Raw genomic sequence first — 13,570 nt, 5'->3', positions numbered from 1 at the left:
AACTTAGAAATTAAGAAGAGGATAAAAAGGAGAACATACATTTCAATGGTGACCTTTAGAGCGGTTGAAAAGTTCAAGTTTGTTTTTTAAATCTAGGATTGTTGAATGTTATTAACAAAAACTAATTGGAAAATATGAAGAAGGATATGCGAACAAAGATTTTGGAGAATTTTGACATTGTTCTGGGTTGACGATCGGTGGTGTGCGGTGGACGGTGGCAACAGGCTGGTTGAAATTTGGGTTTGACAGTAGTTTTTTTAGGAAAACTGGTTAAAGAAGAGGTGGGCAAGAGAAAGAACTGAGGAACTTTTGGGTTTATATAATAATTTAAAAGAATTCTATGATATCACTCAATTTCAATATTGAGCAAATTGGTAATTCCTATCAAATTCGAAAGCAAGCAACTAAGAACAATTAATCATGGTTTAAGGTTTTCCGTTAATTTTGTACAACTTTGATTGGTATAATAACAAATTTAGTCCTCAATATTTATTTGTAAAGACCAATTTTCAACGGTGTCGTAAAATTTGATTTCAGACCAAATTAATTGAGTTGAATTAGTAGATAATTAAAATAGAATAATTATGAATCAAGTACAAATGGGAAAAGTTGAATTATTAAGTGTTATTGAACTAAATCGGTTAATAAAAATAGTATAGAGACTAAATTGATTAGTGAATAAAATGAAAGGAAATTGATTTCTAAATTGGCAAGTGCCTTAAATGGCAATTAAACTAAGCACTAAAGAATAATTAGACCAACTTTAATATTGAGATAGTGGAGTGTTATGATTAAAGTCATCCATTGTCATTAATATGGTTTATATTAAGTAATAGTTTTATGTTAATTAACTAAATGGGATTAGTTAAGCTTAATTAAATTATTAATCTAAGTTTATCTATATATATATATATATATGCAAGTTAGTGGGAGAGAGAAAAAAAACTCCATCTTTTTCCTTAAGCCTGTGGTCCCTACATTTAAGAAAGAAGAAAATTTCCTTTTTTCTTCTTCATTAAGAATTCGGTCCAAATTGATAAGGTAATTAAAGCTTTTTCCTTGATTTTGCAGAATTCTAGTCATCTAAGCTCAATAGTACATGCATTTAATTATTGAGTTTTAATCAAATTGTTGTTAAAAGATGATAAAATTAGGCTTGATAGAAATGGATTCTTGAATATTGAGTTAAGATTATAATAGAATATGTTAAAATTGTTAAATTAAACTTGAATTAAGCTTAAATTATATAGTTAAATTTTGTGTAAATAGAGATTAATTTGTAAAGAATAAAAACTTTAAGGGTTGTTAATGAATAAAGGTTGTAAGAGGTCCATGTTTTATATTTATTAAGTCAAATTTAAATTCAATTGGGTAAACTGTGGGAATCTAAGTATTTCGAATATTAGAGTGTATAGGGACTAAATCGAATAAGATACATTTTGTATATAATGTGTTAACTTATGCTTGAGTAGTGTGATTAATGAATTTTCCGTATTCAAATTTAATTTCATAGCTGAAGATGATGTAGGACCATCAAGGGAAAAGGGAAATCCAAAGCCGTCGACGAATAGATATTTTGATTTGTGCTCTTATAACTCTAGTTCATTGAATAATTAAATATATATATATATATATATATATGTTTGAATTGATATATGTTCGGTAATGATTAACTATCAATAAGAATGTGTTCAACAGGTACGTATATACTTGATTGGGTGATTTATAATCAATTGGTTGAATGAATTTACCTATATATATGCTTGATGATATTTACCCTATTAACGTTGTCAGATAAAGTCACGGGTATAGTTAGCATGCCTTAGGGTCCATACTAATAGGTGGGAGATTCAACACTATGCTGTTATAGTTCTCTAATACCACGGGGGTTGAGAACGTATCACTAGCTCAAATACTCTGGGGTACGAGTGTATTCTGGTGTGGTTGCTGGGATTAGTGCAATTATGCCCGGTTAGCACTTTAGTGCGTATTTGGTATGATGGAGGATTGATCTGAGTATTGTTCTTATCTAATTTGGTTAATAGGATTATAATGTAAAATGGGCATGTTGAACATTTATTGAATCAAAATGGGATATTTATACTAACATCAGACATGATTTTGATATGTTAAACTAGATGCAAATACTTTGATGGTGCATCAAAAATTATATCGAAAAATTGAATAAAGCATTAATGAGAATAAAATGAAATGATAAATAATCCAATAGTATATATGTATCTCTAATGTTAATGTGAAAAGATTAGTTAGTTAACTTGACTTATAATGTTAGTTATGTTTATTAAATCTTGTTATGTTTATAATTGAATTCGAATTATGTTAACACTATTGACTAACCATTACTCAGCATACGAATTTATTTGTTTCTGTGTGCAGGTTTCAGATAAAAGTTATAAAAGTTTTATGGTCAAGCATCCAACTCTCACGCTCAACTCAAAAACCATTATGATCCTATTTTGTATGTATATATATGTTTTGAAGTCATATGGCATGTATCTAGGTTGGTAGGCTTGTTGCTTAAGTTAGTTTTGACACTTTTGGTAAGTGACCTATAATGTTATATTGGTTGAATTTTATCTTTTGATTACTAGTTAATTATACTTGATTATGTGAGTTTGAATGTGCAAATTGGTTATGGTTTGGTAATGTTTGAACATGTTTAGATAGGTTAATTGGATTAATATGTTTTGTGGTAAGTTTTAGGTATGTTTAGGTTCATTTAGTTAAGGCTTTGGATACTTAAAAGTATAGAATTTTGACCATTGGGTCACTAAGTCTTAGGCTCGGGGGTCGTCTGGAGGTGTGGCCACCTAGGGCTCAAGTCTAAAAGGGGTCAAAAATATTATTTTCTAGTTTTTAAGGGCCCCCCCAAAAAAATTTAGCTTTTAAGGGCCCAAAATTTTTTTACCTACTTTTAAGGGACCTAAATTTTTTTCCCAACTTTTGAGGAATCTAAAACTACATTTTATTGTTTTTCCTAGGACCTCAAAAATATGAAGAACGGGCCTACTGAGTCTTGAGACAAAAAGAACATGTCTCGAAACCGTTAGAAAAAAATTTAATTTTTGCATTCAAGAGCTTGATTTCTCAAGACATATCTATATAAGTCTAGAGACAATTGTTCCTAGGTCTTGACTTGTCTCGAGACAAGTGGCTTTTGTCTCAAGATAGAAGTACATCGAAGCTAAATAGATTTTGCCCTGCTCTAGGTCTCAAAACAAGAACCCCTTATCTCGAGACATTCAAACATCGAAGAAAAAATAAGAAAACATGAGAGGTTAGTCTCGAGACATAAAAAACCTTGTTCCTCGAGACACAACATGCAGTATCTCAAGACATAAATTTAAAATTTGACATTTGAGTTTATATTCGAGTCTTAACTCTGATATTAATTCGTTATAACCCTGTAATTAGTTGAAATATTTTCTTATGTATTACGAGTGAATGTGTTTGATCATAATGAATTGCTTTATTATTTTGAACGAAGATTATGAAATTAAATTTTGCGAATGTATGTCAAGTTAGTTTGAGTCATTTCAGCGACAGTAATGTGATGCCACACGCTCGGATACAACAATCGGGTCAAGTGTCACATTATTTATTTTGTCAACTAGGTTCTGATTTTAAAAAATTCAACAATTTAGCCCTTAACATTTATACAATTGTCAATTTGATTCTAATCATTAAAACAATGTATATGCAAATTAAAAAATATATAATTTTTAAAAAAAATCTCTTAAATTTAAAAAAAATATAAATCAATTAAACTTCGATATATATATAAATATATATATATATATATATGTATTTTTTATTTTAATTTCTTTTTCATTTTTTTCTCTCATCTTTTCTTCGTTTCTCCCTCAACCAAAGAAAGTAAACCCATTTCTCCTTCAACAACAAAAAATTAAACCTAGAAATCATGTATTCCTCAAGTTCAAAGCAAAAACCAAAACGATATTTTAAAATATCAAAACCTTCTTTATTTTCAAAATCCCAACTCGAAACAGTTAATTTCTTATTTTTATTTTTTTTGAGTAGATGTGGTTCCTTGCTTATTTGTGAATCAATATGGTTATATTTCTATTGTGATGTTTGCATATATATAAATTGTGTGTTTGTATGTTCATATAAACCATGAATCATTGTGGGTTTTTTAGATTATTGGCTTGAACAGTGGGGTTCAAAGAATTATTTTTTGGGGATTTCTATGTTGTTTTGGGAGTTTCTATATTTGCAAGAAATTCTGTTTTACCTTTGTGTTTCATCCATTGCAGTAATAAATTATAGATTTTATGATATTTGAGATAGGATTTTATTTTTATGGTAAAAAAGTCTTGTGCTATTGTTGAGGTATGTTGTGTAATTCTGTATTGAGTGGCACTCGGCAATGCCTATTACAAACTACCACAAAGATAGGGAATATACTTGTTATATTTGTGTCAGCAATTTTATGCAGCAAAATCTTTAGATTAGTTATTGTGCAGATATTTTGAAGATACTAGAGTCCATCTATGGAAACCAATCTGTCGCTAGTAAAGATTGGATTAGATTTGATGAATCAAGACAACTCTTATTTTGTGGAGATTTGATTAGGATTGCAATGCTGAGTTTGGAAAGGTCATATCTATATCAAATTAATGAATTTATTGTTTGATTGCAATAGCTATTTTAAAGGAGTTACTTTGTATTCATTTAGATTCTGTGTTAGCAGCTAGAAATTGATATATGCTAAAAGGCTTGTCTAGGCAATGTATGAGAGTATATTGAAAGCACTTGTATTTGTTCTTTAGGGAATTATTTTTCTGATAGTGTAAATTGATTTTTAAACATTGTTTATTTACTGCATAAGTTCTCAGGGGAAGATTTAGAGGTGATTGTTCTAGTGTTTATGTACAAATGTGAGATTTTTACTTGAGGAGTGATAACGCATGATTCACTTTTTGTATTGTGGATTAAAGATAGTAGAATTACTCACTGAGTTAGGCTTTGTAGACGTAGGGAATCTGAATTGCGTAAACAAACTTTGGTGTTTTTATTTGCAAAGGTTTTGTAGTACCAAGTCATAATGGTCACTACAGTCAAACATTTCCATTAACTGTTGTGTTATTCACTAAACATCACCTATAGGTAGCGACAATTATAAATTACATTTGACAAATGAACATATCTAAAAACTAAAAAAAAATAAAAATTGTGGATCTTTATGATTGTCACGATTTGGCTATGAAGCTTTAAATTTGGAGTGATGGGTTCAGCTTTGTAAAGCTTGGTGTGATACTAATGGTGATAGATGGTTTCGTGAGTGAGAGTCATACAGTAAAATCTAGATAAATGAATATTTAATAAATTAATAATCTCGGTTAAATAATATTTTTTTGTCCCGACTTGGGCCAATGGAATAAAATAATAACCTCTCTAAATGCATAAGATAATAAGTTTAGAAAAATCCTTAAGGGTTCAATGGAAATATAAAATAATAATTCATTAAATATACTGAAAATTTTATATAAAATATATAAAACTAAAGTGCTTTCTAGTCAACTCTTATTTTTTTTTCAATTTTATTCTTTGCTAAAATATGCATCTATAGTTAACTCATTCTTCTTTGCTTGTGAATTAAATACAATTTCATCTTTAACTTTTAGAAGGGCATAAATCAAATCTGGTATGTTCTTCTCGTTTTGTATTAAATAATTCTTCAAGGTATCCACAGCTAGAAAAGCCTCTTTTGGAGAAAAATGTGGTAAAACACTACTGTCATCTGGATCTTGCTCGTCATCAGCTGACACATCCATTACTCCTTGAATAATTTCTTCATCCATAGGCTACTCCATCAAAGATTCATTTTCACTTGGATAATTCAAAATCTACTAACATACATGGCATTTCTATAATGTAAATTAGAAATTACTTCTTTTAATTTATGAATGCCTTCAACATCACCAATTTTTTGTTCGAAAGGTATATCCTCCTTGGATCGAATTTTGCAATGTCGGAAACAATTTCCACTAGTTGTAAGCTTCACATCAATATTCCAAGCAACATTAATAAAATGGATTGCATCCAATACATTAATCTTTTTAGGATTTATTTCTCATTTCTTGTAAACTTCCAAGATGCTAGAATAAAAGCGACACCTATAATAAATCTTAACTGCTCTAATAATTCTAGCATCACATGATTGAATTTTTTATGTTGATTTTGGAGGCAAAAAGAATAATTCAACATTTTTCAAGCCTTCAATAACCTTGGGATGGGCTGGGCAATTGTATACTATAAGCAACACCTTTCTACCAGTTATTTTAGCATCAAACCAACGAACAAAATCTTAAAAAAGCAATTTAGTTATCCATGGTTTTTTTCTTGTCTCGATAATGACAGTTAAGATTGTCAATATTCACATGTTTAAAGCATTTAGGATTAGCAAATTTACCAATAACCCAAAGAGGCACTTTATCTGAACCATCCCCATTGCTACAAACCACAACAGTAAGTCTTTCCTTGTCCTTTTTCGCCCTTCTAATTGCTTTGCAGCTAGTGAATAATCTACTTGCAAACAATAAAATAAGCTTGTTTCATCCATATTATATATATCTTTCCAATCAAAAAGTTCCATTTTAGCTCTTATTTGAGGTAGAGCATATTCAATATTCTTCATAAAAACTGAACCACTTTCACCAAATCTTTTATAAGATTTAATCCCATGTCTTGCCTTGAATCGTTCTAGCCAACCAATTGAAAAGTTAAATTCGAAATTTGCATCACCATACATTTTCTGTAGAAACTCTTTTGCTTTAGTTTGAATCATTTCTCCGGTCATGTTTACTTTCTCTTGATATTGGAGAAACCACTCATACAATAGATTCTCTAATTCGGGATATTTTGCTGATTTGTGTATTTTAACATTGCTATTCTTTATCTCTTTTGACAAATATCCAAATGACCTTTTAAGAATATTTGATATTGTTGATTGACTAACAAAGAGATCAAATGTTTGTTGAACCCACTGTTGCAAATCTTTTTGACTTGAAGAATGATACTCATTTTTGTACTCACATAATGTTTTTCTCATCTCATCTGTGAATGTGGACTTTTTTACACCTTTCAAATGGGAAGCTATGGAGGAAAAGATTAAATGAATTACAATATTTTGATACGTACATGTGTTTATTTATAATAAAATTTTTAATCTATCCGATGAATATATACATATTGGTGTTACATGAACCAATTAACTTTGATTCATTGCACCTACATGCATATTGGATTTTGATAATAATAATAATAATAATAATAATACCATGAATAAAGTATGAAATATTCTCTAAATTAATAAATATTACTTTATCGATAAATTAATAAAATATTTATTTATCGATAAACTAATAACCTTGATAAAATAATAAAATTTTTAGGTTCCAAGGATATTATTTTGTAGAGGTTTTACCGTGTAAGGTGAAGGTAAGATGGTGGTTATGAGTTTTGGGTTGAAAATGAATTTTTTTGGAATAAAGAAGAAAGAAAACAATTAGTTTTAATTTATGTATTGTTTTTTTATTTTTATACATTTTATTATTTTTAATAATTTTTAAAAATTAGGATAAAATCGATAAATGTGTGAATGTTAAAGGATAAATTTGTTGAGTCATTTAGAATTAGAATCAAATTAACGTAATAGATAAACAATGAGGGCTAAATTCATTATTATACCGATCAAAGTTATGCCAAATGATGGAAAATATCAAGTCATTTTAAATTATCCTTAGTTGCTTACTTTCAAAATTAATAGGGATTAAACTGCTCTCTTTTTTAAAGGGATCAATTTAGTTACTATTAAATTTGAAAGGATTAAAGATCTTTTACCAAAAACTTTTAAACTTTCATACAAATATTTTATATTACATATTATTTTACAAATAATAAATTTTAATAATACATGTTGTTTTGGAAACGACATAAATATTTTCAAAAGTTTCGAAATTTTACATCGTATTTTAATTTTGAGCAAAGGAGGATTATATATGTATTTTGTTGATATTTTATATTTTTATATTAACACATTTTGAGAATTTTAGAAATATATTTTTATAATTTTTGAATTGTTTTAATTTTTTTAAATTGAGATAATGTGTAAATGTTAAGAGTTATTTTAAAAAAATTTATGATCAAATTAACATAATGTGCAAAAATTGAAATTGAATTTATTATTACTTCAATTTTATAATTATCATATCATCAATCCGTTACAAAATTAACAGTAATTAACAAAATTAAATAAAAAATTAAACTCGATTAGTTAGTGATTATTTTATAACTTTTTATAATTAGATAATCAAATAAAAATTTACTAAGCATTAAGTATGCTTACCTTTGTTCTGTTTTCTTTCTTGTAGATTGTCAAAATTTGTGCAATTGGTTATGTAATAGCCCATTCTTCAACAGTGTCAAAAATAGTGGTTTTGGGGCTATTAATCCAACGAGTGAGTCTTTAAATATTATTATTTAATATTTACAAGTCAAAAATAGTATTATAATAAATTTTGATTTGATAATTTTTGTTGTTTGAACTAAAGTTTAAGTGCAAGTGGTTTGTTTCAAAAGTCAAGTGGTTTTGGAAAATAAGGTATCGGGACCTCATTTCTATGAACCGAGCCCGTAAACATTTTATTAAATATTTACGGAGTGCTATTAGGATTATATTAAAATTTGTTTAAGAAATTTTAATCTTTAGATAGTTAATTAAAGAAAAGGATTAAATCATATAAAATGTAAAATTTAATCGTTATTAGTTATAGGTGTTTAATAACTATAAAGTAATGATTAAAGGGCATTGACTAGCAATTTTACCCTATACTTTTAGTGGACATATATGTACATGCAACTTATATATGAAATAAGTTCAAAGTACGGTTAAAATTGTAATTTAATAATTAAAACATAAACAAATAAAAGAACATGTTATCATCTTCTTTCTTAGTGGAGAAACAAACCGAAACATCCATGGGAGTTTAAGCAAGCATTCGGTCAAGGTTGTTTACAATTGCATGGTATGTGTTTTCAATTTGTTTTCAGTAATTTTTATATTTTTGAGATTGATTTAGTTTAATTTAGTTAGTTTGGGGTTATTTTGTAAAATTGTTAAAAGTTTACGGACTTGCTATGAATGTTTAAGTGTGTTTGTAGATTTAATTGAAAGATTATTAAGCTTGGATAATAAATAGAAGTATTTTGTTAAGTGATTTTTAGTAATTTTAATGTTAAAGGATTAATTTGTTAAAAGAGTAAAATTCATGGGATTTGATGTGAAATTTTGATGGAAATAGACTCTTTAGAAATCCTGAGAAAATCGGCTAGCATGGGTTCCCTTTTAAAAATGGTAAATGTTCAAGTTATGGGTCTAAGTACTAAATTGAATAAAAAGAAATTTGTTGGGGCAATTTTGTAAATTCACATTAAAATGAGTTATAGGCTTGAATTAATTATTTTAAGCTATTTGAATTATTTAATTAAATGAATTTATATTATTTAGATCAAGAAACGCTACAATTGGATTTAAATCAAGGAAAAAGCTAAGGTTCCAAATTAGTTGTTGAATACTTTATTTTAGCAACCGTTCTAATTAAGGTAAGTTCGTTTAAGGACTAAATTATCATGTAATGTTTTGAATGTAATTTTAATAAATATTTTTGTTAAAAACAGATTAGATTAGTAGTTGTATAATATTTTGATAAATAGAACAAAATGGGATGTAAATTAATTTGAATGATAAATGTTTTGGTTTGGATAAGGTACTCAAATGTTAATATGATAAAGTAAATGTATATGTGAAAAGGAAATATTGAATGCCAATTAAGGCATGGATATGTAAAACGGTCCCTTTTGAGCCATGTGAATTCTTAGAATACAAGTAACATGTCATTAGGGATTATACGGTTTCAAGTTCTGGTTTTGAATGTCCTACCGATAATTGAGGTATTGTATTTGTTGCGGATTCTCTATAGCTCGTGTGAGTAGCATCGTGTAGCAAATGTTCCGACCCACAACTCGTGTGAGCAGACCCATTTCGTAGCTCGTGTGAACACTATTGAAAAGGAAAGGTTATGATTACATGAAAAGGCACAATATGTGTGAGCATTCCCGAGTGTCCGATGAAATTCTAGATGGTTCAACGGGTAAGTAAATGTTAGGAAAGGCATGTATAAAAACTTAATGTTCATATGAAATGGAAAAATGGATATGCATATATGAAATGAAAAGGATGAGAATTTATCATGTGACAGATGAAACACGCATGAAATTTATTTCTTAATATATGTAATGTTTCATAGATGTTATGTTTCCTTATTATCTATTAGCTATTTGGACTCAAATGAGAAGAATGTATAATGGATATATATGTGTTAGTTGATATATAAAATCTAAATGCTTATTAGGTATATGTCATGATTTATTATGCTATAATATGTATGATATATGAAGTTTGAGATGTGAAAGGTGATAAAATGAAAGTACATAGTATATGATGAAAATGATTGATGAATCTAAAAAGCTTGATATGTTATACGCCTTATTTGGTTGAATTTACATGTGCATTACTTCACTTACTAATCTTGTGAGGTGTTTAAGAAAAAGGAAATTTGGCCTAAAACAAAAAGGAATTTTTCATGGTTGTTTAATTAATGCATTTGGTAAGTTTAAGTTCCTTTATACGAACTTCCTAAGCATTAGTTGCTTACATAGTTGGTTCTTTCTGTATCTATAAGTCATCGGAAGCTTGGCTGGTTGGAATTATGTCGGAGCACAATTACACTATCTGTTGATCTATTTTGGTAAAGTTTGGTTATTTTGGCAAATGATTATAAATGGCATGTAATAGGGCTAAAAAGGTTATTCAAGTGATTTGGCTTGTTTAAGTTGTGCTAAGTTGTTGTGGTTAGTGATATTAAATGATGGCATGCGAATAATAGGTACAAGTATGAGTGGATGAATTTTATGCATGCTTTATAGATATTAGGTATTATAACGTATAATGGCATGTTTTGGAATTGATATTTGGTATGGTTGACATAAGTTCAAACTAGAACTTTGAGATGTGGCATGGGTCTAAATTTGGTGTATGAAATGCAGTGCCCTTGATTGGCTTATTGGTAAGTATATCATCAATGATTCTTGACTTGATTTGTGTTATTTGTAGTTGAAATTGATGAGTGATAATTATATAGTGTAGATTTTAAGCTTAGTCCATGTCAATTAGATGAATTTATTTGGATGTATATTTTGTGGTACCAATGTGGGTATATTGTTTGAATGATGGAAATGTATTGAATATATGTTCATTTTAGCATGATTTGTTCTCGTTTAAGTGTGCTTTGATTAGGTTAAAAGGTTAGCAAATGGTATGCTTGTGACTCAAGAAAATATTTTTGGTAAACTTGTTTTTTAATGTACATTTTGGTACACATTACCTGAGACACGAGCTGTCACACGATCATGTGTCACACATGGGCTGTTCGCATGGCCGTGTGTCATTATTGTTTTAAATGCAGGTTTCGCATGGTCTGAGACACAGTCTACAACACAGCCGTGTCTCCCAAAACAGGTAGTTGCATGGTTTGGCACACAACCCACGACACAACCGCGTAGCCCTATTTCAAATGTCCACATGGTCTGGGCTATGTCACATGGCCTGGACACACAACCGTGTGACCCTTGTTTCATAGAATTTTTCATGTTTTGCCTAAAATTTTTATTTTCTTTGGATAAGTCCCTGGTTATTTCCAAATTATTTTTAGGGCCAATCAAGCTTGATTTAGGGCCCGTAAAAGTATTTTTATCATATTTAAATTACGTTATTGAAAATAAATATGTGAATTGCATGTTGATCCATGTTTCGATGATTAAGGTTTTATTTTGCATTGTAATGCTCCGTAACCTTTTTTCGATGACGGAGGCATGTTAAGGGTGTTACAAGTTGGATCGTGCCGGACCTCACACTATCCATCTAGTGACTTGGTAGACTTTTGACCATTCTAGCTTAGTTATAAATGGTATGTAAATAGGTGTAGTTGGATAGATATTTATGTGAGATTTGGGGCTTTTGTTTTGATTTCTTTTATAGGAATTTGGGTTTAGTTGAATTTTTAAATATATGTGTTTTGTGGTGTTTTGAGTATGCTTTAATGATTAAGTTATGACTCTTTAAGATGAAAATGGTATAATAAATGAACATGCTTTAATGAGATAGCATGAATGAGGTTTAAAATAAATAGAATGAAATGGAAGTTTGAATTGTGGATGATTAGTATTGGTTAGTATTTGAGAAGTTTGAATGTTACATTTTTGGGATGTTGAATTGTTGTATTCATAATGCTAGGTTGTGGTACCAAAATTATGTCCAATAGGTTTTAAAGTTTTTGTGAATGGGTGACATTGAAGTATATTGGTTAGTTGTTTAAAGTAATGGTTTAGGTGTGTTCTGACATGTTTTGAATAGGTGCAATATTTGATATTAGTATTGGTATAGGTTTTGGTATGGTTGAATTAATAACTTGTTTTAAATGGTTGCCACTTAGGACAATAAAATTACATTAAAATCTACTTTAAAATTACATTAAAATCTACTTTAATATAAGGTTTTCATATTTTCTTTACATAAAATATCTTCAATGACTATTAAGTTTAGAAAATTATTGTATTTGGACATTACAATGTAATTGGATTAAAGTGTAATTAATAGAGTAGTAATTATATATTTTTTGTAATTGCAATGACTTATAATTCCCTAGATGTATTTGGCAAGCAGAGTGTAATTACATCACAATTTCATATATCATGTTTGGTAGTACAAATTGTAATTACATAATTTCATAATTTATATTTTTAAAATAATTACAATAAAAATTATTAATATGATAAAAATAATTTCTAAACAAGTAATAGAGAAATAAAATAAAATCATTATATTTATTATAATTACAAAAATTATTAGTGATGTTAATATGAGAAATATTTTTAAGAACAATAAATGTCTTATTAACCACATTTTAAAGACTTGAATGTTTTAAATTAAAAGAGTTAAGTAAGCTACCTATGATGCTTATTGTCTAACATCATTCTCTAAAATAGTATCATACCCCATGACATGGTGTAAGAAAACATTATATATTTACATAATTAACATCATCTTTATAATATTTGGGTTCACAACCCAAATAGTTTGTAGCTTTAATTACAGAGACCCTTATATAAGCTTAATTTAGAGAAAAACTTTTGGGTTTTTTAACCAAATAATATAAAATAAAATACATAATGAAATAGGTGAGGGTCCTAATATTTACCAATCTAGACAAACTCAACAGTGAAAAACTAGTGCTGCTTGATCAATCGGCAACACCCCTCTCTTCTACAACTTGAATCACTAAATTTAAAAAAAAAAATTGGGTGTAGCCTGATCGATCGATGGCACCTGTATTTTACACCAAAAAGTACATCGTTTTTTTGTAAATGTATAACAAAAAAAAAATTATTGGTGTCATCGATGTGTCAG

The 13,570-nt window shown here is 28.5% G+C and overlaps 1 long non-coding RNA gene across 1 annotated transcript; it reads left to right on the top strand.

Annotated features, from left to right (window-relative positions):
* Positions 1 to 8,993: 8,993 nt before the first annotated feature.
* Positions 8,994 to 10,280, top strand: LOC128285235 (uncharacterized). The gene is made up of 2 exons (XR_008275687.1): positions 8,994 to 9,071; positions 10,026 to 10,280. It is a non-coding gene; the product is annotated as an uncharacterized LOC128285235 (long non-coding RNA).
* Positions 10,281 to 13,570: the final 3,290 nt, after the last annotated feature.

This window comes from Gossypium arboreum, chromosome 12, assembly GCF_025698485.1.
Source record: "Gossypium arboreum isolate Shixiya-1 chromosome 12, ASM2569848v2, whole genome shotgun sequence".
In the NCBI taxonomy this organism is placed as follows: domain Eukaryota; kingdom Viridiplantae; phylum Streptophyta; class Magnoliopsida; order Malvales; family Malvaceae; genus Gossypium; species Gossypium arboreum.
The sequence above is the reverse complement of the archived record's forward strand: the minus strand, read 5'-3'. Positions and strand labels throughout refer to the sequence as shown.